Here is a 27,871-nt window from a genome sequence, read left to right as displayed (position 1 = left end):
ACTGTCAGAAATAGGGTAAATAGTACCTGCTTCCCATAGTTTCGTTACCTCTTTTTGGACCACCTCTTTCATAGTTGGATTGAGTCTCCTTTGTGGTTGCACAACTGGTTTAGCATCATCTTCAACAAGGATCTTGTGCATGCACTTGGTTGGACTAATCCCCTTCAAGTCACTAATGGTCCACCCAATAGCTGTTTTATGGCTCCTTAGCACTGAAATAAGCACCTCTTCCTCTTCAGGCTTTAGGGAAGAGCTGATAATCACTGGATAGAAATTATTTTCACCCAAGAACATATATTTCAGAGAAGGAGGTAAAGGTTTGAGCTCAAGCTTGGGGACTTCCTTCCCTTCCTTAGGCGTGTGAACCATAGCCTTCCGGGGTGGTGAATCATCAACTTCAACTAACTCATATTCAGAGATAGGATCTAGAATATCATCAAGTACTTCAGCTTCCAGTACTTCTTGAACAAATGGTTCAACAACATCTATTCTCATACACCCTTCAAAATCATTAGGGTACTTGAGAGCTTCAAAAACATTAGGGACCACCTGTTCTTCATTGACCCTCAGGATTAATTCACCCTTTTACACATCAATCAGAGCTTTACCTGTAGCTAAAAAGGGTCTACCAAGAATAATAGAGGATTTTACATCCTCTTTTATGTCTAATATAACAAAATCAGTAGGAAAAACAAAGGGTCCTACTTTCATAAGTAAATCCTCAACAACACCCACAGGTAATTTAATAGAAAGATCAGCAAGTTGAAGAGAAATACGAGTGGATTTTACCTCCTCAATTTGAAGCTTTTTCATCACTGAAAGTGGCATAAGATTGATACTAGCTCCAAGATCACATAAAGCTCACTGAATAGTGAAATCTCCAATGGTGCAAGGAATCACAAAGCTCCCTGGATCTTGCATTTTCTTAGGAAGTTTATGTTGAATAATAGCACTGCATTCCTTGGTTAACACCATGGTTTCTTTCATCTTCCAATTCCTCTTGTTAGTCATCAATTCTTTCATAAATTTAGCATAGAGAGGCATTTGCTCAAGAGCCTCTGCAAAAGGAATGTTAATCTGTAGCTTCTTGAAGATATCTAAAAATTTTGAAAACTATTTTTCTTTGGAAGCCTTCTGAAGCCTTTGAGGATATGGCATTTTTGGCTTGTATTCAGGAGCTTTTGGTAAGGTGGGATAAGTGTCAAGGGAGTCAGGAAACGGGTTGTCTGCACGTTTAGGAGGGGCGTGCTCCACATCTCCCTTCTTCTCCTCTGGAGCTTCCTTTTCAACTAGCTCTTCATTAGTCTTCGTCTCAGAGCCAGCTACTTTACCACTTCTTAATTGAATAGCCTTGCAATCTTCTCTTGGGTTCACCACTGTATCACCTGGAAATGTACTTGCAGACTTCTCAGGTATTTGCTTGTTCAGTTGGCCCATTTGCACTTCCAAGTTTCTAATGGAGGCTCTGGTTTCTTGCATAAAACTCCTTATCATCTCCCAATTAGAATCTTCTTGGGATTTAGAGTTTGTCTGCTGAGGTGGTTGTTATTGCTGAGACTAAAATTGGTGGTTATTGTAATTGTTCTGTTGAAAACCACCCTGAGAATTATTGTTGAAGTTCTGAGGTCTCTGAGGTTGGTCTCTCCACCCAAAATTTGGCTGATTTCTCCATCCCTGATTATATGTCTTACAATATGGATCATTTTTGGGATTCCTAAGACCACTCCCCATGTAATTTACCTATTCAGAAGAGGGTTGAGCATAATCATAATTATCATTTTGCACAAAATTACCTGCCATGTCATAAGAGACTTCCTGTGGTGAATTTTGGGTGTTGATAGCTGAGATTTGCATGCTACCCATCTGTTGAGTACGTAAATTTATTTGCTGAGACATAAGCTTGTTCTGAGCAAGAAGAGCATTAATAGCTTCTACTTCCAACACGCATCTCTTCTGAGAGGTCTCAGAGTTCACATGATTCCTGTTAGATGAGTATAAATATTGGTTGCTAGCAACTAATTCAATAAGCTCAATAGTCTCCTCTGGTGTCTTCTTCTTGTGCAATGAACCCCCTTCAGAGGTATCTAAGCTCATCTTGGACATCTCACCCAAGCCTTCATAAAAGATATCTAGTTGGGTCCATTTGGAGAACATGTCCGGAGGGCATTGCCTAGTCAGTAGCTTGTGTCTCTCCCAAGCTTCATAAAGAGTTTCACCCTCCTTCTGCCTGAAAGTCTGAACCTCCAACCTAAGCTTAGTCAGCTTCTTTGGTGGGAAAAATTTAGTGAGAAACTCAGTAACAACCTTTTCCCAAGTATTCAAACTCTCCTTTGGTTGGGAATCTAGCCATAGCTTTACTTTATCCCTCAGAGAAAACGGGAAGAGCATGAGCCTGTACACCTCTGGGTTCACTCCATTTGTCTTCACATTATCATAAATCTGCAGAAAATCAGATATAAACTGATTTGGATCTTCATGAGGAAGCCCGTGATACTAGCAGTTCTATTGCACCAGGGTGACCAATTGTGGCTTCAACTCAAAGTTGTTTGCAGCTATAGGGGGTACCACAATGCTTTTTACATAAAGATCCGCAGTAGGGGCAGAGTAAGATCCAAGCACTCTCCTTTGTTGATCATCCCCATTCGGATTTGCCACATTGGCATTAACAGCATTATTGTGATCCATAGTAGATTTTGTAGCCTTGCAAAGTCTTGCTTGTTGTAAACGTCGCCTAAAAGTCCTTTCAGGTTCTGGATCAAAGTCTAACAGAGTTTCCTTGTTTATGTTCCTGCGCATAAACAAACAGAATACAAGAAAAGATGGGATTCTCTACGTCAAAATGCAGAGAAGTCCCAGTGAGGTATCCTGTGTAAAATAATAAAATAAAAATGATAAATAAAATAAATAAGTAAAAAAAAATCGAAACTAATTACTGAAAAAATTTAAAAAATTAACAGGAAAAATAAATAGGCAAAATAAAATTAACTAGGTGACACCAAACTTATTTTCAGAAATTAAGGAAAAATATTAATACTATTACTAAATAAAATTTCGAAAATAATAAGGCAAAATTTAAATAAAATTAAAACTAAAACGCTTAATCTAAACAATCAAACAACTGATAGTTGTTAATCATAGTCAATCCCCGGCAACGGCGCCAAAAACTTGCTTTGGAATTTCTAACCACAAACTAACCGGCAAGTGCACCGGGTCATACCAAGTAATATCTCAGGTGAGTGAGGGTCGATCCCACGAAGATTGATGGATCAAGCAACAATGATGGATTGATTGGCTTAGTTAGACAAACAGAAAAGAGTGTTTAAATATTCAAAGAGCATTAGACAATCGTACAGAAATTAAAATAGTAAAGTTAATGGGTTGAGGATAAAATATGGGGAAAGCAGTTAAGGTTTCAGAGTTATCTAATTTTCTGGGATAACTTTTCTTACTAGCTATATTAATCATGTCGGATTTAATTTATGGCAAACTATATATGACTAGACCTTAATTCCTTAGACTTTTCTAGTCTCCTCTAAAATTCATCAACAGCCAATTCCTTGGTCAATTAATTCCAATTAGAGGGTGATGATCAAATTCCAATTTATATGCCACAAAAACTCTAATTACCCAAAAATAAAAGGATTATATGTCATGTATCCCGTTAAATCCAGATAATTAAAATTTAGGAGAATATGTTTCAAGCTGTTGTTCAAATAAAGAGCTTTTCCAAGTTATACAAGAAAATAATTAGAAAGAGGGTCATACTTCCATTCCATCCAAATTCATGAGATAAAGAGCGAAAATAATTCTTAAATTATAAATCTATACATGAATTAAAATAGAAAAAGCAACAAAATCAATCCATACAAATAGACAGAGCTCCTAACCTTAATAATGGAGGTTTAGTTGTTCATGGTTCAAAGAAAAATAAGGATTGTAAATTGGAATGGGATAATGTTGTCCTGAATCATCTTGTTGGCATCCCTTTTTATGTCCAATCCTAATTAATTTAAAATATATCTTATTAAAACCAAAACAATATCTTTTCCTATTTTTTTTTTATAAAATAAAGTTGAAATCAGAATTAATTAAAGCAGTCAGCATGTCTTCAATTTGATGGATGGGGACCACTTGCTTTGTAGGGTCCACGCCTAACTTTGAGTGGGTATAACCATTCTTGTGTGAATCTCCCTTGAGTCTCTGCTATCCCTTGGCTCTTGTCTGTGTTTCTGGGCCAAAAACTGGGTCGAAACTCGGCCTAAAATCACCCCCAGCATTTTCTGTTTTTCTGCATATCGCGCATGTCTCGCGTACGCGTCAGTCACGCGTACGCGTCAATGGTCTTTTTCGCGTGTCACGCGTACGCGTCAGGTACGCGCATGCGTCACTGAGCAACTTTGCTTTTCACGTGTACGCATCAATTATGCCCACGCGTCGCCATGAAGAGCTCCAAATCGCGCGTACGCGTCAGGCACGCGCACGCGTCGCTCCTCGCTGGTCAGCTCCTTGGTTTCTTCTCTTTCTCTACAGAAACTCCACCAAATTCATCCGAATGCTACCTAAAATAAATAAAATTACACAAGACTCAAAGTAGCATCCATAGTGGCTGAAAGATAATAAATTCTTGATAAAATTTAACAAATTAAATGCAAATTCACTAGGAAAAGATAGGAAAGATGCTCACGCATCAAGGAGCTCTGTTATAATTCACGTGATTAAGTGAATTTCTTCTTCTTCTCCTCAATTCATTTGTGTAGCTATAGGATATCCTCTATTTTGATTGAGATTCATTCACTCCGGAAGGGGGTTTGAATCTATTGAATGCTTGTGTGAGCCTCGGAAGGGGAATCATGAGATTAGAACTGAGGCTCTATCCTTCACAACTCTCTTGATCAACACCATTCGGGAGGAATTGAGATCTTGAGAGATTGTGTGGCTATTGGATGAGAGACATATACTTAACCTCTTCTCATGACAATTAAAGTAAGGAATTAGCAAGATTAATTGTGATTAGAGAGATTGGATTTCCAAGAAACTGGGATCCAATCAATTTCAATCTGCCATAGATCTACTCATATGATTGAGAAAGGAGTTGAGACCCATTTGATTAAATGTGGATTATGATATCTCCAATCCTTAATGAGTTTTTCTTTCTGTTAATTATCCTTGAATTCATTTCAGTTGCTTGATTTACTGCTCTTTTTAATTTCCCAACACCAGTCCCTTTACATTTGATGCGATTTCCATTCTGCACTTTAAATTCATTCCAATTTACATTCTGTTAGTCTAATTTTACCCAATTCACCAACTGTTAGCTTGACTAGACTAATCATCTCACTAAAGTTGCTTGATCCATCAATCCTTCTGGGATCGACCTCACTCATGTGAGTTTTACAACTTGATGCGACCCGGTATACTTGCCGGTTAGTTTGTGTGGAATCAATTTTCCCGCATCAGTCTCCTGAGTCTCTCCAAGTTCAAAATTCTTCCTATATATACTACTGTCTGATCTTCAAATTCTTCTTCAAGTACTTGGATGTGGGCCTTTAGTTGAAGCAAGTTAGGAGTTGCCCTTTCTGAAGTTAATGCTGGTGTTACCTCACTAACTCTCTCACACCTGCATGAGTGCCCCTGGAACTAGTGTTGGTACTGGAGTTAACAGCATTGCTAACGCCACAATTCTCTTCCAAGCTGGCGTTAACGCACTAACGTTGCTATTAACGCTTCCTTTAAACCCATTCTGGTGTTGCTACTGGCATTAACACACTAACATTGCCATTGACGCTCTTCATGTTGTGCGTACTCATTCTTTCATGTGCGTGCGCAACCTTGTGAGTTTTTCCACTTGTGTGTATGATGAGATATTTTGGTAAGAAACGAATCTCTCACTAAACATCACAATCCAACCGGCAAGTGTACCGGGTCGTATCAAGTAATAAAAACTCACGGGAGTGAGGTCGATCCCACAGGGATTGAAGGATTGAGCAATTTTAGTTTAGTGGTTGATTTAGTCAAGCGAATCAAGATTTGGTTGATGATTGTGTGACTTGCAGAATGTAAATTGCTTTGAAGTAAAGAGAACAAGAAATAAATTGCTGAAACTTAAAGAACAAGAAATTAAATGGCAGAAACTTAAAGTGCAAGAAATGTAAATTGCGGAATCTTAAAGTGCAAGGAATATAAATTGCTTGAAATGTAAAGGGAATTGGGGAATGGATTTGCAGAATTTAAACAAGGAAAAATTAAATTGCATCAAACAGAAGAGGGAAAGGGAATTGGGATTGAACCGGATCTTGAAGCAGTAAAGTAAATGAACAGAAAAAGCAATAAACAGGGAATTGAAATGAGAAATTTAGATCTCAGGACCCAGAGACTAGAAAACCAAGTCTAGATCTCAATGCCTTCCTAGATCCAACAAGAACAATAGCAAGGAAATTGTAAATTGCAAAGAAAAGAGATGAAGAACAATGAACCGGAAATGAAATTCAATTAACAGTAAAGAAACAGAGAGATCCAAGATTGAGATTGAAACAGAATTTCTTCAATTCTCCAATCCAAGATCCAAGACAAGTGTAAAATGAAATTGCAAGTAAAAGGAAACAAAGAAATTCAAGTTCACTCCGTAACAAAAGCTTCCCAAAAACTATTATCAAAATTCTAAAAGGAAAGCTCCCCTAATAACTTGAATTTTATCCTATTTATACACTTTCCAAAATGATCTTCAAGCCTTGAGTTGGGCCTTTGTTCTTGGTGGAATTGGGTTGAAAGAGGCCTTGATTGATTGCTCTTTGAAGATTGAAGAAGAACCGAAGTGAACCAATTGAACCGGAAATGAAGTTAGCCAAAGTTGGTCTCAACGTTAGGGTCAAAGTTAGGGGTCTAACTTTGACCCTAACTTTTCATATCAGCAAGCTAAATTCCCTAGTTTGGACGTTGGTGCCAACGTTAGGGGTCTAACTTTGACCCTAACGTTGGCCTTCCTTATATGCTAGTGATGCCAACGTTAGCCTCCAAGTTAGGGGGCTAACGTTGGCGCAAACGTTGGTGCCCCTCCCTTTGTGGTTCATGTGCCAACGTTAGCCTCCAAGTTAGGGGGCTAACGTTGGCGCAAACGTTGGTGCCCAGGGGAGAAACTCTCAAGTTCCAACGTTAGCCTCCAAGTTAGGGGGCTAACGTTGGCTCAAACGTGGGAGCCCAGGGAGTACTTCATGCCCAACGTTAGCCTCCAAGTTAGGGGGCTAACGTTGGGGCTAACTTCATGCCTCCAAGTCCACTTTCACTTATCCCTTTCTTCACTTCTAGCCATTCCTCTTTGCTTCAACCTTTCTCCAAGCCTTCTTCACCTATCATTGATCAACCAAACTAATCAAAGCTTTGCTCAAAATCATGAGGTATTCAATCTTCCACAATATGCAACAAATATAGCACAAAACCTCATGAAATGGCATGAATTCATATATGGTTGGTTCAATCAAGGGAAACATGAAAATCTACTCAATTAGCTTGCTTATAGCTCAAGAAAGTGCATAATTCTAATGAAAACTAAAGAAAAAGACTAGCTAAAATGGGCTAGGATGACTTGTCATCACAACACCAAACTTAAAGCTTGCTTGTCCCCAAGCAAGAAATGAATTATTAAGAAGAAAGAATGAAATGGAAGAGGAAGTTCATGCTAGCAGAGTGTTATTGATGGTTCATGGGGTTTTATGTGGATATGCAAATGCTCACTTCTTATTGACTCCTAGGCCTAGAAAGTCTCCTTCAAGCTTCAAGTGACATACTGCTATGACCTCTCATTATTCCTTTATCCTTGGCTTTTACTTTATTCTCAAGCTTTATTTGAGTGTCATGTGTAGCAAGTTCATTTTCTTTTCTTTCTACTTGACACATTATTCACCATAGACACTTGGCTCACATTCCTTCTTAAAACATTGATGCCCAGCACCTCTTTGGGCTACTAAATGCTTTGTAGTTAGGTTGCTCTTGATAGTGGATTTTCAGCTGATGATCCCAGGTTAGTTAACCCAAGTCATCAAGTGTTGAGGCACTCCTAAGAGCTTACTAATCCAAGCAGATCCTAGTACAAAAACATCACAGGCATATATTTCAGAGTTCAAGCTATTGGTGTCCAGCTTTTGTTTCTTTTTGTTTTTCTTTTTTTTTTTTGCCACTTTTTGGCTATCTTTTTCTTCTTTCCTTCTTTTTGTTTTTCTTTCTAACCAAGGAATTTAATTCAATTGAGATTCCTAGACAGTAGGCCACTTCTTTACTTAGAAGGAGATATCCTAGCTCTTTATTCACTAAAAGTGAGCTATTATACAATCACACACATACCACCACTTACTTTTATTCTACTTCTAACTAACAGAGACTATCTTGCTTCACATTCAAACTGTTCTTTTATTGAATTGAAAGATGCAGGGGACAACACATGCTTCTTGTCAAGTGAAAGTAAACACAGAAGCACACACATAAACTAGCCTACTTATTTTAAAAGAAACAAACATGCTGTACAGACTACTACACTAACAGTCACTGTTAAGATGGGCATATTCACACTTCAAATTTAGAGCAATTCAATGCTGATGGAGTTAAGTGACAATACAACCTCTTGGTGGCTTCTTTTTCTTTCTCTTGGCTAATGGTGTGTGGTCCTCCCAAGAGAGTGATTGAATTCCTGCAGTGTTAATGGAAGTTGCTTGTTTCTCAAGCCCTTAGATGACTGGTTAGTGTGCAAGACTTTCTTGTAGGCGTTTGAACTTACTTTGGTGTGTGAACACCAAACTTAGTCCCTTGCCATGTTTCTTATGCATAACCATATGAGAAAGCCTAAGTCTTTACTAAAAACTAGAAACAGACAATGATTAAATGATTTATCAGATTGCTTGGAGCTAGAAAGTGAGAATGTGCTTTTAAGTGAGATTTTGGTGGAACACCAAACTTAGAATTCTTTATTCTCCCTTAATTTGTTTTGGTGTGAAACACCAAACTTAGCTCCTTGCAATACACACCAATCATTTAACCTTTTTATTAAAATAACTATGAAAAGAAAACTACCTCAGGTTGGGTTGCCTCCCAACAAGCGCTCTTTTATTGTCACTAGCTTGACACTGAGGCTTTCTTTTATGGTGGTTGGTGCTTGTAGGGCCTCAATTTGTCTCCTCTGACCGTGATCCTCTTTTTTGTTTTCTGGTGTTCTATTTCAGCATGCTCTAATGATAGCATGTTGCTGACAGTGTAGTAATCCTCGGTTTGTTGATTTGCCCCCAGCTGTTGATATATCAGTTGCACTTTGTCACCTTTGGAAAGCCCCTTTGTTGGAATCTTTCTATTCTTCCAGCCCCTTTTTGCTTTGTTTCTGCGTTTCATCTTTCTTTTTGTTGATCTTTCTTTTCTGGCCATAGGCTTTCCTTGAGGACTTCTCTTTTCAGTGGCTAATACTCTAACATCCTCTTGGACTTTTTCATCAGTCTGCACAATCCTTAGCATTGGGATGTTGCTGTGACTTTCCTAGTTATTTTTCATATAGTCTTTCTTTTCCTTGCTAAATTGTGCCTCTGGCAACACCTTCAGAGTGATGCTCTGGTCATGCATCCTGAGAGTTAATTCCCCTTCCTCTACGTCTATGATAGCTCTAGCAGTGGCTAAGAATGGCCTTCCCAGTATAACAGAGTTACCATCATCATCGTTTGATTCTAGAACCACAAAATCAGCAGGGTAAATAAAACTGTCCACCTTGACCAAAAGATTTTCAATTACACCCCTGGGGTACACCATTGACTTGTCTACCAGCTCCAAAGACATTTGTACTGGTTTGACCCCCTCTATATTCAGTTTTTTCACCAAGGAGGATGGTATTAAGTTAATACTTGCTCCGAGATCGCACATTGCTTTAGTGATGGTCAATTCCCCAATGGTGCAAGGCAACAGGAAGCTCCCTGGGTCCTCAAGCTTGGGGGGAAGCCCCTTTTGAATCAAGGCCCTGCATTCCTCAGTAATCATTATGGTTTCTTTCTCATCCCAGCTTCTTTTCTTGTTGATGAGATCCTTCAGAAACTTGGAGTATAGAGGCATTTGCTCAAGTGCTTCAGCAAAGGGGATATTAATTTCGAGCTTCTTAAAGATCTCAAGGAATTTGTGAAAATGCTGGTCTTTAACCTCTTTGTTGAACCTTTGGGGATATGGCAGTGGAGGTGTGATGCTTTTTCCTATTTGCTGCTGCCCCTGAGCTACTTCTTTTGAGCTATGTGGCTGGTTGTCCTTCTCTTTGAGTTTCTCAGTGTCTTTGTTTGGCATCACATCTTGCTCCTTGGCCTCATCTGCCTTTGTTTGATTCTCATCCTCCTTTGGTTCTTTGATGTTCTCTGCTTGCTTCCTTGTAGTGTCATTGTTGCTTATCAATGTTCTCCCACTCCTTAATTGTATTGCCTTGCATTCTTCCTTGGGATTTGGAATTGTGTCACTGGGCAGTGAGTTTGAAGGTCTCTCAACAGATACTTGCTTGGAGAGTTGCCCCATCTGTCTCTCTAGGCTCTTCATAGAAGCTTCCTGATTCTTGGCTACCATTTCTTGGTGTTTCAACATTTTGTCTATCATGGCTTCCAAGTGAGTGATTCTTTGGGCTTCAGGTGATATTTGAGGTGGGTTGTGAGATGTGGGTGGTGGATGGTAGGCATTTTGGTTGGTTGGTTGGTTATTAGATTGGTATTGGTTGATGTTGGGGTAGTTGTTTTGAGGTTTTCTGTAGGGGTTTTGGTTAGTCTGCTGCTGGTTGTGATTTTGGTTGTTTCTTGGGTTGTGTTGGTTTGAGTTTCTCTGCCATGGTTGTTGGTTTTGGGTATGGTTATCTCCCCATCTGAGGTTTGGGTGGTTCTTCCAGGATGGATTGTATGTATCACCATACACTTCATTTGGTCCTTGGTTGTGCATATACTGTACTTGCTCTTGTTGTTGTTCTTCTTGAGTTTCTTCACTCTGTCCCCATGTGGTTGATGGTTGGCTAGTGTTGACTGCTGCAACTTGGAGACTATCAATCCTCTTGGCCATTTGCTCAAATTGTTGTTGAATTTGCTGCTGCATCATCTTGTTTTGAGCTAGGATTGAATCCACTCCTTCTAGCTCCATAACTCCTCTCCTTTGTGATGGTTGGCGGCTTCTTTGATGAGCAAAGAAATATTGGTTATTGGCCACCATATCCACAAGATTCTGAGCTTCCTCAGCAGTTTTCATCAGTTGTAGTGAACCTCCAGCAGAATGATCCAATGCCTCCTGAGATTTCAATGTCAGGCCTTCATAGAAATTTTGCAGCACGTCCCATTCATTGAACATCTCTGGAGGACACTTTCTGATTAAGGCTTTGTACCTCTCCCATGCTTCATACAAGGATTCAGCATCTAATTGTGTGAATGTCTGCACCTCGGTTTTCAGCCTGATGACTCTCTGGGGTGGATAGAATTTGGCTAGAAATTTAGTCACCAAGTCATCCCAACTAGTGATACTTCCTTGGGGAAAAGTTTCAAGCCATTGTGCAGCCTTATCCCTTAATGAGAACGGGAACAGCAGAAGCTTGTAGGTTTCTGGATTCACACCATTGGATTTGACAGTGTCACAGATCCTCAAGAAGGTAGATAGATGTTGATTTGGATCCTCCAATGGTCCTCCTCCAAATGAGCAGTTGTTCTGGACCAATGTGATGAGTTGTGGCTTCAGTTCGAAGTTATTTGCATTGACATTAGGGGTGAGAATGCTGCTTCCACAATGTCTAGCATTTGCAAAAGTATAGGAAGCCAATACTCTCCTCTGTTGTGGTGGATTATTAACTCCTCCTCCTGGATTAGATGTATCTCCTTCCATCTCGTGGAATTCTTCGTCTGATTCTTCTTCTCCAACAATACTTTTCCCTCTTTCGGCTCTTCTTAACCTCCTGAGAGTTCTTTCGTCTTGTTCATGAAAATTGGGTATGGCTCTTCTTGTACCTGACATACAAGCAGAACATAAGAGCACACAAACCAGTGACACTTCAATCTACTGCTAGAATGAAGTTTTAGTTAGCTTAAGCAAAAATTCAAACAGTTAGTGGGTTAATCAAAGGTTAAAGAAAAATAAAGAAAAAGTGCTTGATCTAGATCACCACCTCACTTAATCATTGTCAATCTAATCAATCCCCGGCAACGGCGCCAAAAACTTGATGAGATATTTTGGTGAGAAACGAATCTCTCACTAAACATCACAATCCAACCGGCAAGTGTACCGGGTCGTATCAAGTAATAAAAACTCACGGGAGTGAGGTCGATCCCAAAGGGATTGAAGGATTGAGCAATTTTAGTTTAGTGGTTGATTTAGTCAAGCGAATCAAGATTTGGTTGATGATTGTGTGACTTGCAGAATGTAAATTGCTTTGAAGTAAAGAGAACAAGAAATAAATTGCTGAAACTTAAAGAACAAGAAATTAAATGGCAGAAACTTAAAGTGCAAGAAATGTAAATTGCGGAATCTTAAAGTGCAAGGAATATAAATTGCTTGAAATGTAAAGGGAATTGGGGAATGGATTTGCAGAATTTAAACAAGGAAAAATTAAATTGCATCAAACAGAAGAGGGAAAGGGAATTGGGATTGAACCGGATCTTGAAGCAGTAAAGTAAATGAACAGAAAAAGCAATAAACAGGGAATTGAAATGAGAAATTTAGATCTCAGGACCCAGAGACTAGAAAACCAAGTCTAGATCTCAATGCCTTCCTAGATCCAACAAGAACAATAGCAAGGAAATTGTAAATTGCAAAGAAAAGAGATGAAGAACAATGAACCGGAAATGAAATTCAATTAACAGTAAAGAAACAGAGAGATCCAAGATTGAGATTGAAACAGAATTTCTTCAATTCTCCAATCCAAGATCCAAGACAAGTGTAAAATGAAATTGCAAGTAAAAGGAAACAAAGAAATTCAAGTTCACTCCGTAACAAAAGCTTCCCAAAAACTATTATCAAAATTCTAAAAGGAAAGCTCCCCTAATAACTTGAATTTTATCCTATTTATACACTTTCCAAAATGATCTTCAAGCCTTGAGTTGGGCCTTTGTTCTTGGTGGAATTGGGTTGAAAGAGGCCTTGATTGATTGCTCTTTGAAGATTGAAGAAGAACCGAAGTGAACCAATTGAACCGGAAATGAAGTTAGCCCAAGTTGGTCTCAACGTTAGGGTCAAAGTTAGGGGTCTAACTTTGACCCTAACTTTTCATATCAGCAAGCTAAATTCCCTGGTTTGGACGTTGGTGCCAACGTTAGGGGTCTAACTTTTACCCTAACGTTGGCCTTCCTTATATGCTAGTGATGCCAACGTTAGCCTCCAAGTTAGGGGGCTAACGTTGGAGCTAACGTTGGCCACCTCTTTTGCAATGTCATGTGCCAACGTTAGCCTCCAAGTTAGGGGGCTAACGTTGGCTCAAACGTGGGAGCCCAGGGAGTACTTCATGCCCAACGTTAGCCTCCAAGTTAGGGGGCTAACGTTGGGGCTAACTTCATGCCTCCAAGTCCACTTTCACTTATCCCTTTCTTCACTTCTAGCCATTCCTCTTTGCTTCAACCTTTCTCCAAGCCTTCTTCACCTATCATTGATCAACCAAACTAATCAAAGCTTTGCTCAAAATCATGAGGTATTCAATCTTCCACAATATGCAACAAATATAGCACAAAACCTCATGAAATGGCATGAATTCATATATGGTTGGTTCAATCAAGGGAAACATGAAAATCTACTCAATTAGCTTGCTTGTAGCTCAAGAAAGTGCATAATTCTAATGAAAACTAAAGAAAAAGACTAGCTAAAATGGGCTAGGATGACTTGTCATCAGTGTACGCACACTGCTTGGAGTTGTGTAGTGGTTGAAAGTTTGGAATTAGGCTCATTAAAGTCAAAGCTTCAAAGCATAAGGACTATGATTGGATGAATACTATTTTACATGGGTCTAGGAAGAAGACTTGGCATGCTAAGGAGAATTCTACTTGTCATACTTGTCAACTACCTGAACGGGAAGTTCATGAAGATCAACTAGAAGACGGGTGCGAAAATAAGAAATGGGATCCAGGATCGAAGCATGAAGGCCAACTATGGGAGCTTATATCTTGGGTGAAACTCCATCAAAACTTGGTGAAGATGGTTGGAACTTCTGTCAACCATTTGAGGGGCACGGATCCTTGGAGATACAAGGATGAGTACAAGCATAAGCCACCATGATAAGAGCTTCTCAAATGTCCAACTTAAGGACTTAAACTAAAAGTGCTAGGTGGGAGACACCCCACCATGGTAAACTCTTTCCACCCTCTTGCAATTTTTTATTAATAAGTGAATTGAGTTACCATTGTAGGTAGTTTTCTTTCCATATACTTGGTTCAATAAATTGGTTGTAGGTAGCTTGTGGGGCAAGTAACCCTTGCTTATATTTGAAAATTCCCAAAAAGCCAAAAGATTCTTTGTTATTTTGTATTTTTGGAGTTAATTTTGAGCTGTAGGTAGTGTTAGGAGGATTTTGAGATGTTTTTGCCTTTTCTGAAAAAAAAAAGGTTCAAGGACGCAACCAAGCCTATACACTTTCCAGAGAGTTGGGCCACTCTCGCGCCAGCACTGGGCCAATGGCACAACCACGTGTACGCGTACGCGCATACGCGTCGGTATCCACATTTTGCAAATGCGCGCGCCCGTGCACATGTTCCGTGCGTGCTGATTCGCTTAAACAGTTTCCAAGCCAAGGACCCGAGACTTGTGCCAGCTTTGGGCTGGCATTAAGCTTTTAGCCCAACCCACCTCACGCGGACGCACACTGTACGCGTCTGCACCCATGCCTACATACCCCAACTGCGCGAAAATGCACGGTACATTTTCGCGCCACTCACTCATTTTCCCATCCACGCCAACGCGCACAAGACGCTGCCGTGTCCATCCCTATTTCCTTCCATCCGCGCGGATGTCCACGGTGCGCGCCCGCGTGGATTCAAATTCATTAAACCCTTCCTGAGTGATGAACCAGTGCTTTTGCGCAAACCATCACCCCCCCAAAAATGTCTCTTCCACTTCGTCCTCCTTTCCCCCCTGCTCACTCTATCACCACCGCGCCAGTCGCACCACCGCCGTCGCCACCATCATCCCCCTCTCCCTTCTTCTCTCGCTCTTCCTCTCCCACAAGCGTTTCATTCTCACCATCATCACCGTCTCCATCTCTGCTCCCTACCCGCCACGGGCGTCAGCCACCGCCGGCGAACCCCAGCCGCGACCCCCACGTCGGTGCCGCCCATCTCTCATTCCTCAATTTCCATTCTTGCTTCTGCTCTACCCCCAGGTTCACCTCGTCCCTCACCGTGAGTACGCTGCCGCCACCACTCTTGAGCAGCACTTCATCACCCATTCCCTTTCCTTTTCCATTTCTGCTCTGCACCTCTACTCTCAAGTTCCATAGCCTGAACCACTGCTCTATTTTCATTACTGCCTTTTATTAATTTTGTTAATTAGTTTTAGTTAGTTAGTTGAATAATCTGCATGTTAGGTTAGATAGAAATAATTGCGGTTAGGTAGTTAGGTTGTGGTTAGAGAATTCTAGGCCTGATAATTTCTCTGTTTGTGTTTATTTGTTTGAATGTTGCATGCTAAATGATACGTGGTATACTCTGTTTTATATGCTATGTTTCACTGCTGTCTTGCTCGCTTAATGCTGCCAAACCATGTGAATTCCCTGATTATGTTACATATTTGATATGCTGAATTCACATGACTATTTTTTTTTTTGCTGCTGTTTGTTATCCGGGAACATCCGATTTGCTACCAGAGTGTTGCCCAATTTTGTTTGGAAATTTTTTTTGGTTTTAAACATGTTACCTATAACTGAACTTCGTGCTTTTGAAATTGAGTATTCATCTGATTACATGAAGCTCAATTCTTAGGTAACTTTGGGCTAATTCTTCCATGTTTATGATGTTGCCCGTGATTTGCTTTAAACCCTCACATGTTTTCACTTTTCAAGTTAATCAAATGACTTTGAATTGCGTTTCACTCATCATTTGATTTAATTTGCAATTTTGTTGAATATGGTTCATGCATGTGCAACAATTGGTTATTTCAACTGGTGTAACTCTTTTTCACTCGAATTAGTTTCTATCTTGGTTTATGTTACACAAAATGCATTTCAACTTGTGCAACACCAATTATTGCATTTTTCATGCCTCGACATTGATTGCTGACTCGTTTTTAATTAATTGCTTCTTTTGCAATTTCATAAATTCATCATCAATGACTGCACCTTCCTCATGATTGTGAGCATGCTTGTTTTCTTTGCTTTGTGGACTTCTCTTCATTGAGACAATGACCATTATACCCCTGACCTTTGAACTAGATTTTCTAACTTCTAACTTGTTTGGCCTTACTAACCTTCTTTTTGTCTTAAGCTAACCCGTTGACCATTTTTTTTGGGTATGATGCTCTTTGAACCTAATAAACAAGCATGATGTGGTTAATGTTGGATTTCTTGGTTAGTGATTTTATCTTCTTCTTTGGCTTGGGGTTACTTGCATTCTAAGTTTTCATTCTTTTAACTCACTTCATGAGTCTATAATTCCATGCTTGCGATGCCTCTACTTGGCTAAGTGCTTATATGTCATATTTGCTTCCAGGATAGCTGATAAAGGAAAAGGAAAGGCTACTACCTCAAGAAAGAGGAAGAAATCTCAAGCCTCCGCCATGTCCTCTTATGCCAACTATGCCAAGAATCCACTTAGTGAGGTGGATAAACAGAATCAGCTGCTACCGCCCACTGACATATACATGTTTCCCAACCTCTACTGTGAGCTTCGTTTTCCTACCTATCGGAAAACAAAGCTGAACATTGAAAAGAAACAAGCTCTTCCCGACGACCAGAGGTGCTCCATTAATACCCGCATTCAGGAATTGGGCTTAGGGTTTGTTGACAGAGATGTGGGGAGGATAAACGTTTCTTGGGTTAAGGAATTTTACTACAACCTCTTTTGCACTACTCTTGAGTCAGTCCACCTACGGGGTGGACAGGTTTTAGTGACTGAGGCTGCCATTGAGGGTGTTTTGCATTGTCCACCCCGAACTGGTGACACATGTGCTTACCAGCAGGCTGAGACAGCAATAATGCTCTGACCTTTGATTATGAAGAGCTGAAGTGCGTTATTGCCACATCGGACGCCCCTTGGGTGATGGATTATAACAACACAAGGCCCAAGGGGATAGTATTTGCTTATCTGCCTAGAGAGGCTCGGACTTGGCAGCAGATATTCGCCCAGTATGTGCTGCCCACTACACACTTTTCTGAGAATCCGATGGATATGCATCTTCTGATCGGCTGTGTCATGGAGGGAAAAGAGGTATATTTCTCCCGGGTGATCAGGAGAGGCATGTGGCGAGCACACATCCGTGGCCTTTTGCCATTTCCCACCATGGTCAATAGGATGGTTGAGCTGGCTGGTGCCCCATGGAGGGATGATGACGTGATACCACCACCAGCAGTAGTACCTTTACCACCACCGGCACCTGAGCCAACATACCTGCTAGTACAGTGCCTGTTTCGCTTTATAGAGCGCAGCGAGCGTCGTATCATGCGCCGTCTCGATCGCATAGACAAGGTGTTTATATCACAGGGCATTGAGCTACCCCCTCTGGTGCACGAAAATTACTTCACACTATGTAATTCCGCACAACTAACCAGCAAGTGCCCTGGGTCGTCCAAGTAATACCTTACGTGAGTAAGGGTCGATCCCACGGAGATTGTTGGCTTGAAGCAAGCTATGGTTATCTTGCAACTCTTAGTCAGGATATTAATTAGTGGCTATCAATTGACTTGCAAATGAACAAGAGAGCATGAATTAAAGGTTATTTGTTATGCAGTAAATGAGAATATGTTGGAGTTTTAGAGATGCTTTGCCTTTTGAATCTCTGCTTTCTCTCTATCTTCTTCTTCACGCACGCACGTCCATCCTATGGCAAGCTGTGTGTTGGAGGATCACTGTTGTCAATGGCTACCATCCTTCCTTTCAGTGAAAATGGTCCAGGTGCGCTGTCACCGCACAGCTAATCATCTGTAGGTTCTCGATCATACCGGTATAGGATTCGCTATCCTTTTGCGTCTGTCACTACGCCCAGCACTCGCGAATTTGAAGCTCGTCACAGTCATCCAATCCCAGAATCCTACTCGGAATACCACAGACAAGGTTTAGACTTTCTGGATTCTCAAGGATGCTGCCAATGGATTCTAGCTTATACCACGGAGATTCCGATTAAGGAATCTAAGATATACTCATTCAATCTAATGTAGAACAGAGGTGGTTGTCAGGCACACGTTCATAGGTTGAGAATGGTGATGAGTGTCACGGATCATCACATTCATCATAATAATGCGCAAATGAATATCTTAGATAGGAACAAACATGATTGAATAGAAAACAGAAATACTGGCATTAACTCATCGAGGCACAGCAGAGCTCCTCACCCCCAACAATGGAGTTTAGAGACTCATGCCGTCAAAAGGTACAAAGTTTAGATCTAAAATGTCATGAGATCCAAAACAAGTCTCTAAAAGTTGTTTAAATACTAAACTAGTAACCTAGGTTTACAGAAAATGAGTAAACTATGATAGATAGTGCAGAAATCCACTTCTGGGGCCCACTTCATGTGTGCTGGGGCTGAGACTAAAGCTTCTCACGTGCTTGGGCTATTTTGGGTGTTCAACGCCAGGTTGTAACCTATTTCTGGCGTTGAACTCCACTTTGTAACTTGTTTCTGGCGCTGGACGCCAGACAGCAGCATGGAACTGGCGTTTAACGCCAGTTTACGTCATCTATCCTTGAGCAAAGTATGGACTATTATATATTTCTGGAAAGCCCTGGAATTCCACTTTCCAACGCAATTGGAAGTGCGCCATTTGGAGTTCTGTAGCTTCAGAAAATCCATTTTGAGTGCAGGGAGGTCAGAATTCAACAGCATCAGCAGTCCTTTTTCAGCCTAAATCAGATTTTTGCTCAGCTCCCTCAATTTCAGCCAGAAAATACCTGAAATTACAGAAAAATACACAAACTCATAGTAAAGTCCAGAAATATGAATTTTGCCTAGAAACTAATGAGAATAAACTAAAAACTAACTAAAATATACTAAAATCTATATGAAATTAACCCCAAAAAGCGTATAAAATACCCGCTCATCACAACACCAAACTTAAACTGTTGCTTGTCCTCAAGCAACTAGATAAATAAAATAGAATACAAATGAGTCAGGAAACAATAATATCTCAGAGTTTTTGAGTGAAGCTCAGATTCTAATTAAATGAGCGGGGCTAGTAGCTTTTTGCTTCCGAACAGTTTTGGCATCTCGCTTTATCCATTGAAGTTCAGAGTGATTGGCATCTATAGGAACTTAGAATTCAGATAGTGTTATTGATTCTCCTATTTCAGTATGATGATTCTTGAACACAGCTACTTTATGAGTCTTGGCCGTGGCCCTAAGCACTTTGTTTTCCAGTATTACCACCGGATACATAAATGCCACAGACACATAATTGGGTGAACCTTTGCAGATTGTGACTCAGCTTTGCTAAAGTCCCCAATTAGAGATGTCCAGAGTTCTTAAGCACACTCTTCTTTTTGCTTTGGACCTTGACTTTAACCGCTCAGTCTCAAGTTTTCACTTGACACCAACACGCCACAAGCACATGGTTAGGGACAGCTTGGTTTAGCCGCTTAGGCCAGGGTTTCATTCCTTTAGGCCCTCTTATCAACAGATGCTCAAAGCCTTGGGATCCTTTTTATTTGCCCTTGCCTTTTGGTTTTAAGGGTTATTGGCTTTTTGCTCTTGCCTCTTGGTTTTAAGAGCTTTTGGCTTTTTCTGCTTGCTTTTCTTTTTCTTTCTGTTTTTTTTTCAAGCTTTGTTCTTTGCTGCTTTTTCTTGCTTCAAGAATCATTTTTATGATTTTTCAGATTATCAAATAACATGTCTCCTTGTTCATCATTCTTTCAAGAGCCAACATATTTAACAGTCTTAAACATCAAATTCAAAAGACATATGCACTGTTCAAGCATTCATTCAGAAGACAGAAAGCATTGCCACCACATGTAAATAATTAGAATTTTCTTATTAAAAATTCAAAAATTATTGCCTCTTATTCTAAAGAAATTCTTCTATTTTATTCATGTTTGATAATGATGAGAAAATTAAATTATAGCTTAATTGGAGATAAAATAAAAAAAATATAGATACTAATTACTACTATATGACTCCTAAGGTAAAACTAGAATAAGAACAGTTATCACAGAGTTAAGGCTAAGATTGGAATTTAACAACCTTTGTTCTGGGGAATGGATGTTCCTTTAATCTACGGGGTGCTTGGTCCTTCAAGAGATAATTTCTGGCGCTTCAATTCCCTTAAGTCAAGCCCTTGCTCCTCCTGTTCTTTAATCAAATAGCAAAGAATGCTACTTTGTTCCTTCTATTCTTTCATTATTTATTCCATAGCTTCTCGCATCTTGGTAACTGATGTTTCAAGATACTCCCAGTATTAAGATTGAGGGATTTCTGGGAGAAATTCCTGTGTTTTCTTCTTGATGGGGTCATCCTGTGCTTGTTGTTTTTCCATTGATGCCTTGGTGATTGGTCACTCAATTGAGATATACTCAGTTATTCCCATCCTTACTCCAGCGTCCTTGCAGAGCATAGAAATCAAGCTTGGATAAGCCAACCTGGCATCTTTGGAATTTTTGTTTGCAATTTTGTAAAATTCAGTTGAAATCAGTTGATGAACTTCCACTTCTTTTCCCATCATGATGCAATGGATCATCACTGCTCTTCTAATAGTGACTTCAAAACGGTTGCTAGTGGGCAGCAGAGAATGCCCAATGAAATCCAGCCATCCTCTGGCGACTGGTTTGAGATCTTCTCTTTTGAGTTGATTTGGAACACCCTTCGTGCTGGTGGTCCACCTGGCTCCAGGGATACATATGTCCTCTAGAATCTTATCCAAGCCCTTGTCTGTTCTCATCATTCTCCTATTGAAGGAGTCTGGATCATCTTTCAGCTGAGGTAGCTTTAAGATCTCTCTGATCATGTCAGGGTGGGTATGAACAATCTTTCCTCTGACCACGGTCCGATAGTCATAGATATCAGATCCAGATAGTCTTTGCCTGTCTGTATGCCACATATTAATATAGAACTCCTGGACCATATTCCTTCCCACTTTCGTTTCAGGATTGGCTAGGATCTCCCAGTTCCTGATTCAAATTTGCTCCTGGATCTCCGGATATTCGTCTTCTTTCAGATCGAATCTGACTTCCGGGATCACTGATCTTAGACCCATTATTTTGTAATAATGGTCTGAATGTTCTTTAGTTAAGAACTTCCCTTGATTCCAAAGTGGTTTTGGAACACTCTCTTTCTTGCCTCTTGGAGTGGGTTGTTTTCCTTTAGGAGCCATGATCTTAGTGATCACGGATAAGCACACCAAACTTAGAGGTTTGCTTGTCCTCAAGCAAAAGAAAAGAAAGGAGAGGGAGAGAAGGAGAGCTAGGTGCAATGGTGGATGGGAGGGGAGGGAGGCCGAACCCATATAGGGAGAGGGGGGTGGGTTTTCAAAAAATAGGGAGAAAGATAAGATAGAAGATATGATTTTTAGAAAAAATATGATAAGAAAAGATATGATTTAAAAATGGAAAGATATGAAAGATATTTGAAAAAGATTGATTTGAAATTTTGAAAAAGATAGTATGGAGATTTGAAAAAGATATTGCTTAGTTGAAAAGATTTTTGAATGAAAAGAGAGAGATTTTTTTGAACATTTTGAAAAAGAGTTGAGTTGGATTGAAAAAAAGGATTTGTGCTTATGGATTAAGATACATTTAATATTTTTAAAGAAGGGTTTTTAGAAATTAGGAATTTTAGAAATCAGGGTTCTTAACATGTTTATGCAAGAAATCATGAATTGGAACATGAAAATTAGGATTAAAGTGAAAAATATGAAGAAAAAACGAATTTACCTCCTCCCCACCATCCTGGCGTTTGAACGCCCAAACGCTGCATATGCTGCTTCTCCTGGGCGTTCAACGCCCAGCTGCTGCTTATTTCTGGCGTTGAACGCCAGGAAGTCCTTTGTTACTGGGCATTTTTTTGAACGCCCAGAACGCTGTAAATCTGGCGTTAAACGCCCAGAAAGAGCTTCTTTCTGGCGTTCAACGCCCAGATGGCTATCCTTACTAGCATTCAACACCCAGTGGATGCTTCTGTTGGGCGTTGAACGCCCAAAACAGACTTTTACTGGCGTTTTCTTGCCAGTGAGCTCTTTTTCTCTGTTTTGCGTGCAGAATCCTTCTGTAACCCTGTGAACTTATACAATTGACTCTTTACCTTAGGATCAATGAACTTTATATAAACAAATAAAATCAAGAATAGGGCAATATGCTTAGAGGAAGTGATGCCCCATGGCTGGGTTGCCTCCCAGAAAGCGCTTCTTTATTGTCTTTAGCTGGACCTTGCTGAGCTTTTAATCTAGCTTCAGTCTTGAAACTCTACATAACCATATGGTGATACACTTGTAATCACATATGGTCCCCTCCACCGGGACTTCAATTTCCCAGGGAGTAGCCTGAGCCTAGAGTTAAACAACAAAACTTTTTGTCCTGGTTCAAAGATTCTAGATGACAGCTTCCTGTCATGCCATTTTTTTTATTTTTCTTTATAAAGCTTGGTATTTTCGAAAGCAGTGCATCTGAATTCCTCTAGTTCATTTAGCTGGAGTAGTCTTTTTTCTCCAGCTAATTTGGCATCAAAGTTTAGGAATCTGGTTATCCAGTAGGCTTTATGTTCCAGTTCCACGGGCAGGTGACATGCCTTACCATACACAAGTTGGTATGGAGAGGTCCCTATAGGAGTCTTGAATGCTGTTCTATATGCCCACAGAGCATCATCCAAGCTCCTTGCCCAATCCTTTCTATGGGTATTTACAGTCCGTTCTAGGATTCTTTTTAGCTCTCTGTTAGAGACTTCAGCTTGCCCATTAGTTTGTGGATGATATGGAGTTGCCACCTTGTGGCGAATCCCATACCGAACCATGGCAGAGTAAAGCTGTTTGTTATAGAAGTGAGTGCCCCCATCACTGATTAGTACTCTAGGGACCCCAAACCTGCTGAAGATATATTTCTGGAGGAACTTCAGCACTGTTTTAGTATCATTGGTGGGTGTGGCAACGGCCTCTACCCATTTTGATACGTAGTCAACAGCCACCAGAATATAAGTGTTTGAGTATGATGGTGGAAAAGGTCCCATGAAGTCAATTCCCCATACGTCAAACAACTCAATCTCCAAGATTCCTTGTTGAGGCATGGCGTAACCATGAGGCAGATTACTAGCTCTTTGGCAACTGTCACAGTTACGTACAAACTCTAGGAAATCTTTATAGAGTGTGGGCCAATAGAAGCCACATTGGAGGACCTTGGTGGCTGTTCGCTCACCTCCGAAATGGCCTCCATATTGTGATCCATGGAAATGCCATAGGATTCTCTGTGCTTCTTCTCTAGGCACACATCTCCGGATTATTCCGTCTGCACATCTCTTAAAGAGATAGGGTTCATCCCACAAGTAGTACTTTGCATCAGTAATTAATTTTTTCTTTTGTTGCCTGCTGTACTCTTTGGGAATAAACCTTGCAGCTTTGTAGTTTGTAATGTCTGCAAATCATAGTGTTTCCTGAATGGCAAACAAATGCTCATCCGGAAAGGTCTCAGAGATTTCAAGAGAGGGGAATGACGCCCCTTCTATTGGCTCTATCTGGGACAGATGATCAGCCACTTGGTTCTCTGTCCCTTTTCTGTCTCTTATTTCTATATCAAACTCTTGCAGAAGCAACACCCATCTTATGAGCCTGGGTTTTGAATCCTGCTTTGTGAGTAGATATTTAAGAGCAGCATGGTCAGTGTACACAATCACTTTTGATCCCACTAAGTAGGATCTAAACTTGTCAATGGCATAAACCACTACAAGTAATTCTTTTTCTGTGGTTGTGTAATTTTTCTGGGCATCATTCAAAACACGGCTAGCATAATAAATGACATGCAGAAGCTTGTTATGCCTCTGCCTCAATACTGCACCAATGGCGTGATCACTGGCATCACACATTAGCTCAAATGGTAATGTCCAATCTGGTGCAGAAATGACTAGTGCTGTGACCAGCTTGGCTTTCAGTGTTTCAAACGCCTGCAGACACTCTGTGTCAAACACAAATGGCGTGTCAGCAGCTAGCAGATTGTTCAGAGGTTTTGCGATTTTTGAAAAATCCTTTATAAACCTCCTATAGAATCCTGCATGCCCCAGAAAGCTTCTAATTGCCTTAACATTGGCAGGTGGTGGTAATTTTTCAATTACCTCTATTTTTGCTTGATCCACTTCTATTCCCTTGTTTAAAATTTTATGCCCAAGGACAATCCCTTCAGTCACCATAAAGTGACATTTTTCCCAGTTTAAAACTAGGTTGGTCTCTTGGCATCTTTTCAGAACTAGTTTCAAGTGATCAAGACATGAGCTGAATGAGTCTCCATATACTGAGAAGTCATCCATGAAGACTTCCAGAAATTTTTCCACCATATCAGAGAAAATAGAGAGCATGCATCTCTGGAAGGTTGCAGGTGCATTATACAGCCCAAATGGCATCCTTCTGTAAGCAAACACTCCAGATGGACATGTGAATACTGTTTTCTCTTGATCCTGGGGATCTACTGCAATCTGGTTATAGCCTGAGTAGCCATCCAAAAAGCAGTAATAATCATGACCTGCCAATCTTTCTTGCATCTGGTCTATGAATGGTAAAGGAAAATGATCCTTTCTGGTGGCTGTATTGAGCCTTCTGTAGTCAATACACATGCGCCACCCTGTAACTGTTCTTGTAGGAACCAGTTCATTCTTTTCATTATGAACCACTGTCATGCCTCCCTTTTTGGGGACAACTTGGACAGGGCTCACCCAGGGGCTGTCAGAAATAGGATAAATAATCCCAGCCTCCAGTAATTTGGTGACCTCTTTCTGCACCACTTCCTTCATGGCAGGATTTAGCCGCCTCTGTGGTTGAACCACTGGTTTAGCATTATCCTCCAATAAGATTTTGTGCATGCATCTAGCTGGGCTTATGCCCTTAAGGTCACCTATGGACCACCCAAGAGCTGTCTTGTGTGTCCTTAGCACTTGAATAAGTGCTTCCTCTTCCTGTGGATTTAAGGCAGAGCTTATGATCACTGAAAAAGTGTCACCTTCTCCCAGAAATGCATATTTCAGGGATGGTGGTAATGGTTTGAGCTCAGGTTTGGGAGGTTTTTCCTCTTCCCGAGGAAATTTCAGAGGCTCTTTCATTTCCTCTGAATCCTCCAAATCAGGCTGAACATCTTTAAAGATGTCTTCCAACTCTGATTCGAGACTCGCAACCATGTTGATCTCTTCTACCAAAGAGTCAATAAGATCAACTTTCATGCAATCTTTTGATGTGTCTGGATGCTGCATGGCTTTGACAGCATTCAACTTAAACTCATCCTCATTAACTCTCAGGGTTATTTTCCCCTGTTGGACTTCAATGAGAGTTCGTCCAATTGCTAGGAAGGGTCTTCCTAGAATGAGAGTAGCACTCTCGTGCTCCTCCATTTCCAGCACTACAAAGTCAGTGGGAAAGGCGAATGGCCCAACTCTGATAATCATGTCTTCAATTACGCCTGATGGGTATTTAATGGAGCCATCAGCAAGTTGGAGACATATCCGGGTTGGTTTAACTTTTTCAGTTAAACCAAGCTTTCTGATAGTGGATGCAGGCATTAGGTTGATGCTTGCCCCAAGATCACATAAAGCTGTCTTGGTGCAATTACCTTCTAATGTGCATGGTATCAGAAAATTCCCAGGGTCTTTAAGCTTTTCAGAATTACTGCACTGCATTCTTCAGTGAGGAGAACTATTTCAGTTTCTCTCCAATCCTTCTTATGACTCAAGATCTCTTTCATGAACTTGGCATAAGAAGGTATTTGCTCTAGTGCCTCTGCAAATGGAATCTATATTTCAAGAGTCCTGAGATAATCTGCAAAGCGAGCAAATTGCTTATCCTGCTCCTCTTGGCGGAGTTTTTGAGGATAAGGTATCTTGGCTTTATATTCCTCAACCTTAGTTGCTGTAAGTTTATTTCCTACAGAAGTGGTTGAGGAAGCCTTTTTAGATGGGTTGTCATAAGCACTTGTGTGTGTCTGATCCCTCACTGGCAATTGAATACCAGAGTTAGGAGCTGGAGTGGCGTTAGACGCCAGCTTCCCAGTTCTTCCTGGCATCTGAACGCCAGAACTGTGCTCCTTTTGGGCGTTCAACGCCAGATCCTTGCTTGTTTCTGGCGTTGAACACTAGTCCTGAGCATGGTCTGGGCGTTCAGCACCAGCCTTCCACCAAATTTCTGGCGTTTTAGTGCCAGAATTATTTTTCGTTGGGCTCTTACTGTCCTCTGGTGGATTTTGGATGGTTTGCTCATTTCTTGGCTTCTTGCTGCCTTGAGGTGGGGTATTTAATGTTTTCCCACTTCGTAATTGGACTGCTTGGCATTCTTCTGTTATTTGTCTTAACAGCTGCTGCTTTGTTTGCTTCAATTGTTCTTCCATGTTTATATTAGCCATCCTTGTCTCTTCTAGTTTATCCTTGAATTCAGCTAACTGCTTTGTTAGAAAATCCAATTGTTGATTGAATTCAGCAGCTTGCTCTGCAGGATTGAGTTCAGCAGTTACTGTTTTAGCCTCTTCTTTCATGGCAGAGTCACTGCTTAGGTACAGATGCTGATTTCTGGCAACTGTATCAATGAGCTCTTGAGCTTCTTCAATTGTCTTTCTCATGTGGATAGATCCACCAGCTGAGCAATCTAAAGAGATCTGAGCTCTTTCTGTAAGCCCATAATAGAAGATGTCTAACTGAACCCACTCTGAAAATATTTCAGAGGGGCATTTTCGTACCATCTCTCTGTATCTCTCCCAGGTATCATAAAGAGATTCATTATCTCCTTATTTAAAGCCTTGGATGTCCAGCCTTAGCTGTGTCATCCATTTTGGAGGAAAGTATTGATTCAGGAATTTTTCTGTCAGCTGTTTTCATGTCCTTATGCTAGCCTTAGGTTGGTTATTTAACCACCTCTTGGCTTGGTCTTTTACAGCAAATGGAAATAGTAATAATCTGTAGACATCCTGATCTACTTCCTTATCATGTACTGTGTCAGTAATTTGTAAAAACTGTGCCAGAAACTCTGTAGGTTCTTCCTGTGGAAGACCGGAATACTGGCAGCTTTGCTGCACCATGATAATGAGCTGAGGATTCAACTCAAAGCTACTGACTCCAATGGAAGGTATGCAGATGCTACTCCCGTATGAAGCAGTAGAGGGGTTAGCATATGACCCCAGAGTCCTCTTGGACTGTTCATTTCCACTTAGATCCATGATGGAGAAAGGGAGATGATGTAAAAAAAATTTATTTTTATTTATTTATTTATTTACTTATTTCGAAAATGAAATAAATTAAAATAAAATAAATAAAAATGGTTGAAAATTTTCGAAAAAATGAGGAGTGAGAAAGTGGTTAGGAAGTTTTGAAAAGGATATGATGATTTTTGAAAAAGGTTTTAAATTTTGAAATAAAAATCTGAATTTTAAAGGCAAATTTCAAAAATTTGCTTTAAAATAGAGAGAAAAGATATTTTTGAATTTAAAGAGGAGAGAGAAAAACAATAAGATAGCACAAGATTTAAAATTTTTAGATCTAATGCTCCTTGTTTTTGAAAATTTTGGAGGGAAAACACCAAGGAACACCAAACTTAAAAATTTTAAGATCAAGACAC

This window comes from Arachis hypogaea, chromosome 18 (genome assembly GCF_003086295.3).
Source record: "Arachis hypogaea cultivar Tifrunner chromosome 18, arahy.Tifrunner.gnm2.J5K5, whole genome shotgun sequence".
Taxonomy (NCBI): domain Eukaryota; kingdom Viridiplantae; phylum Streptophyta; class Magnoliopsida; order Fabales; family Fabaceae; genus Arachis; species Arachis hypogaea.
The sequence above is the reverse complement of the archived record's forward strand: the minus strand, read 5'-3'. Positions refer to the sequence as shown.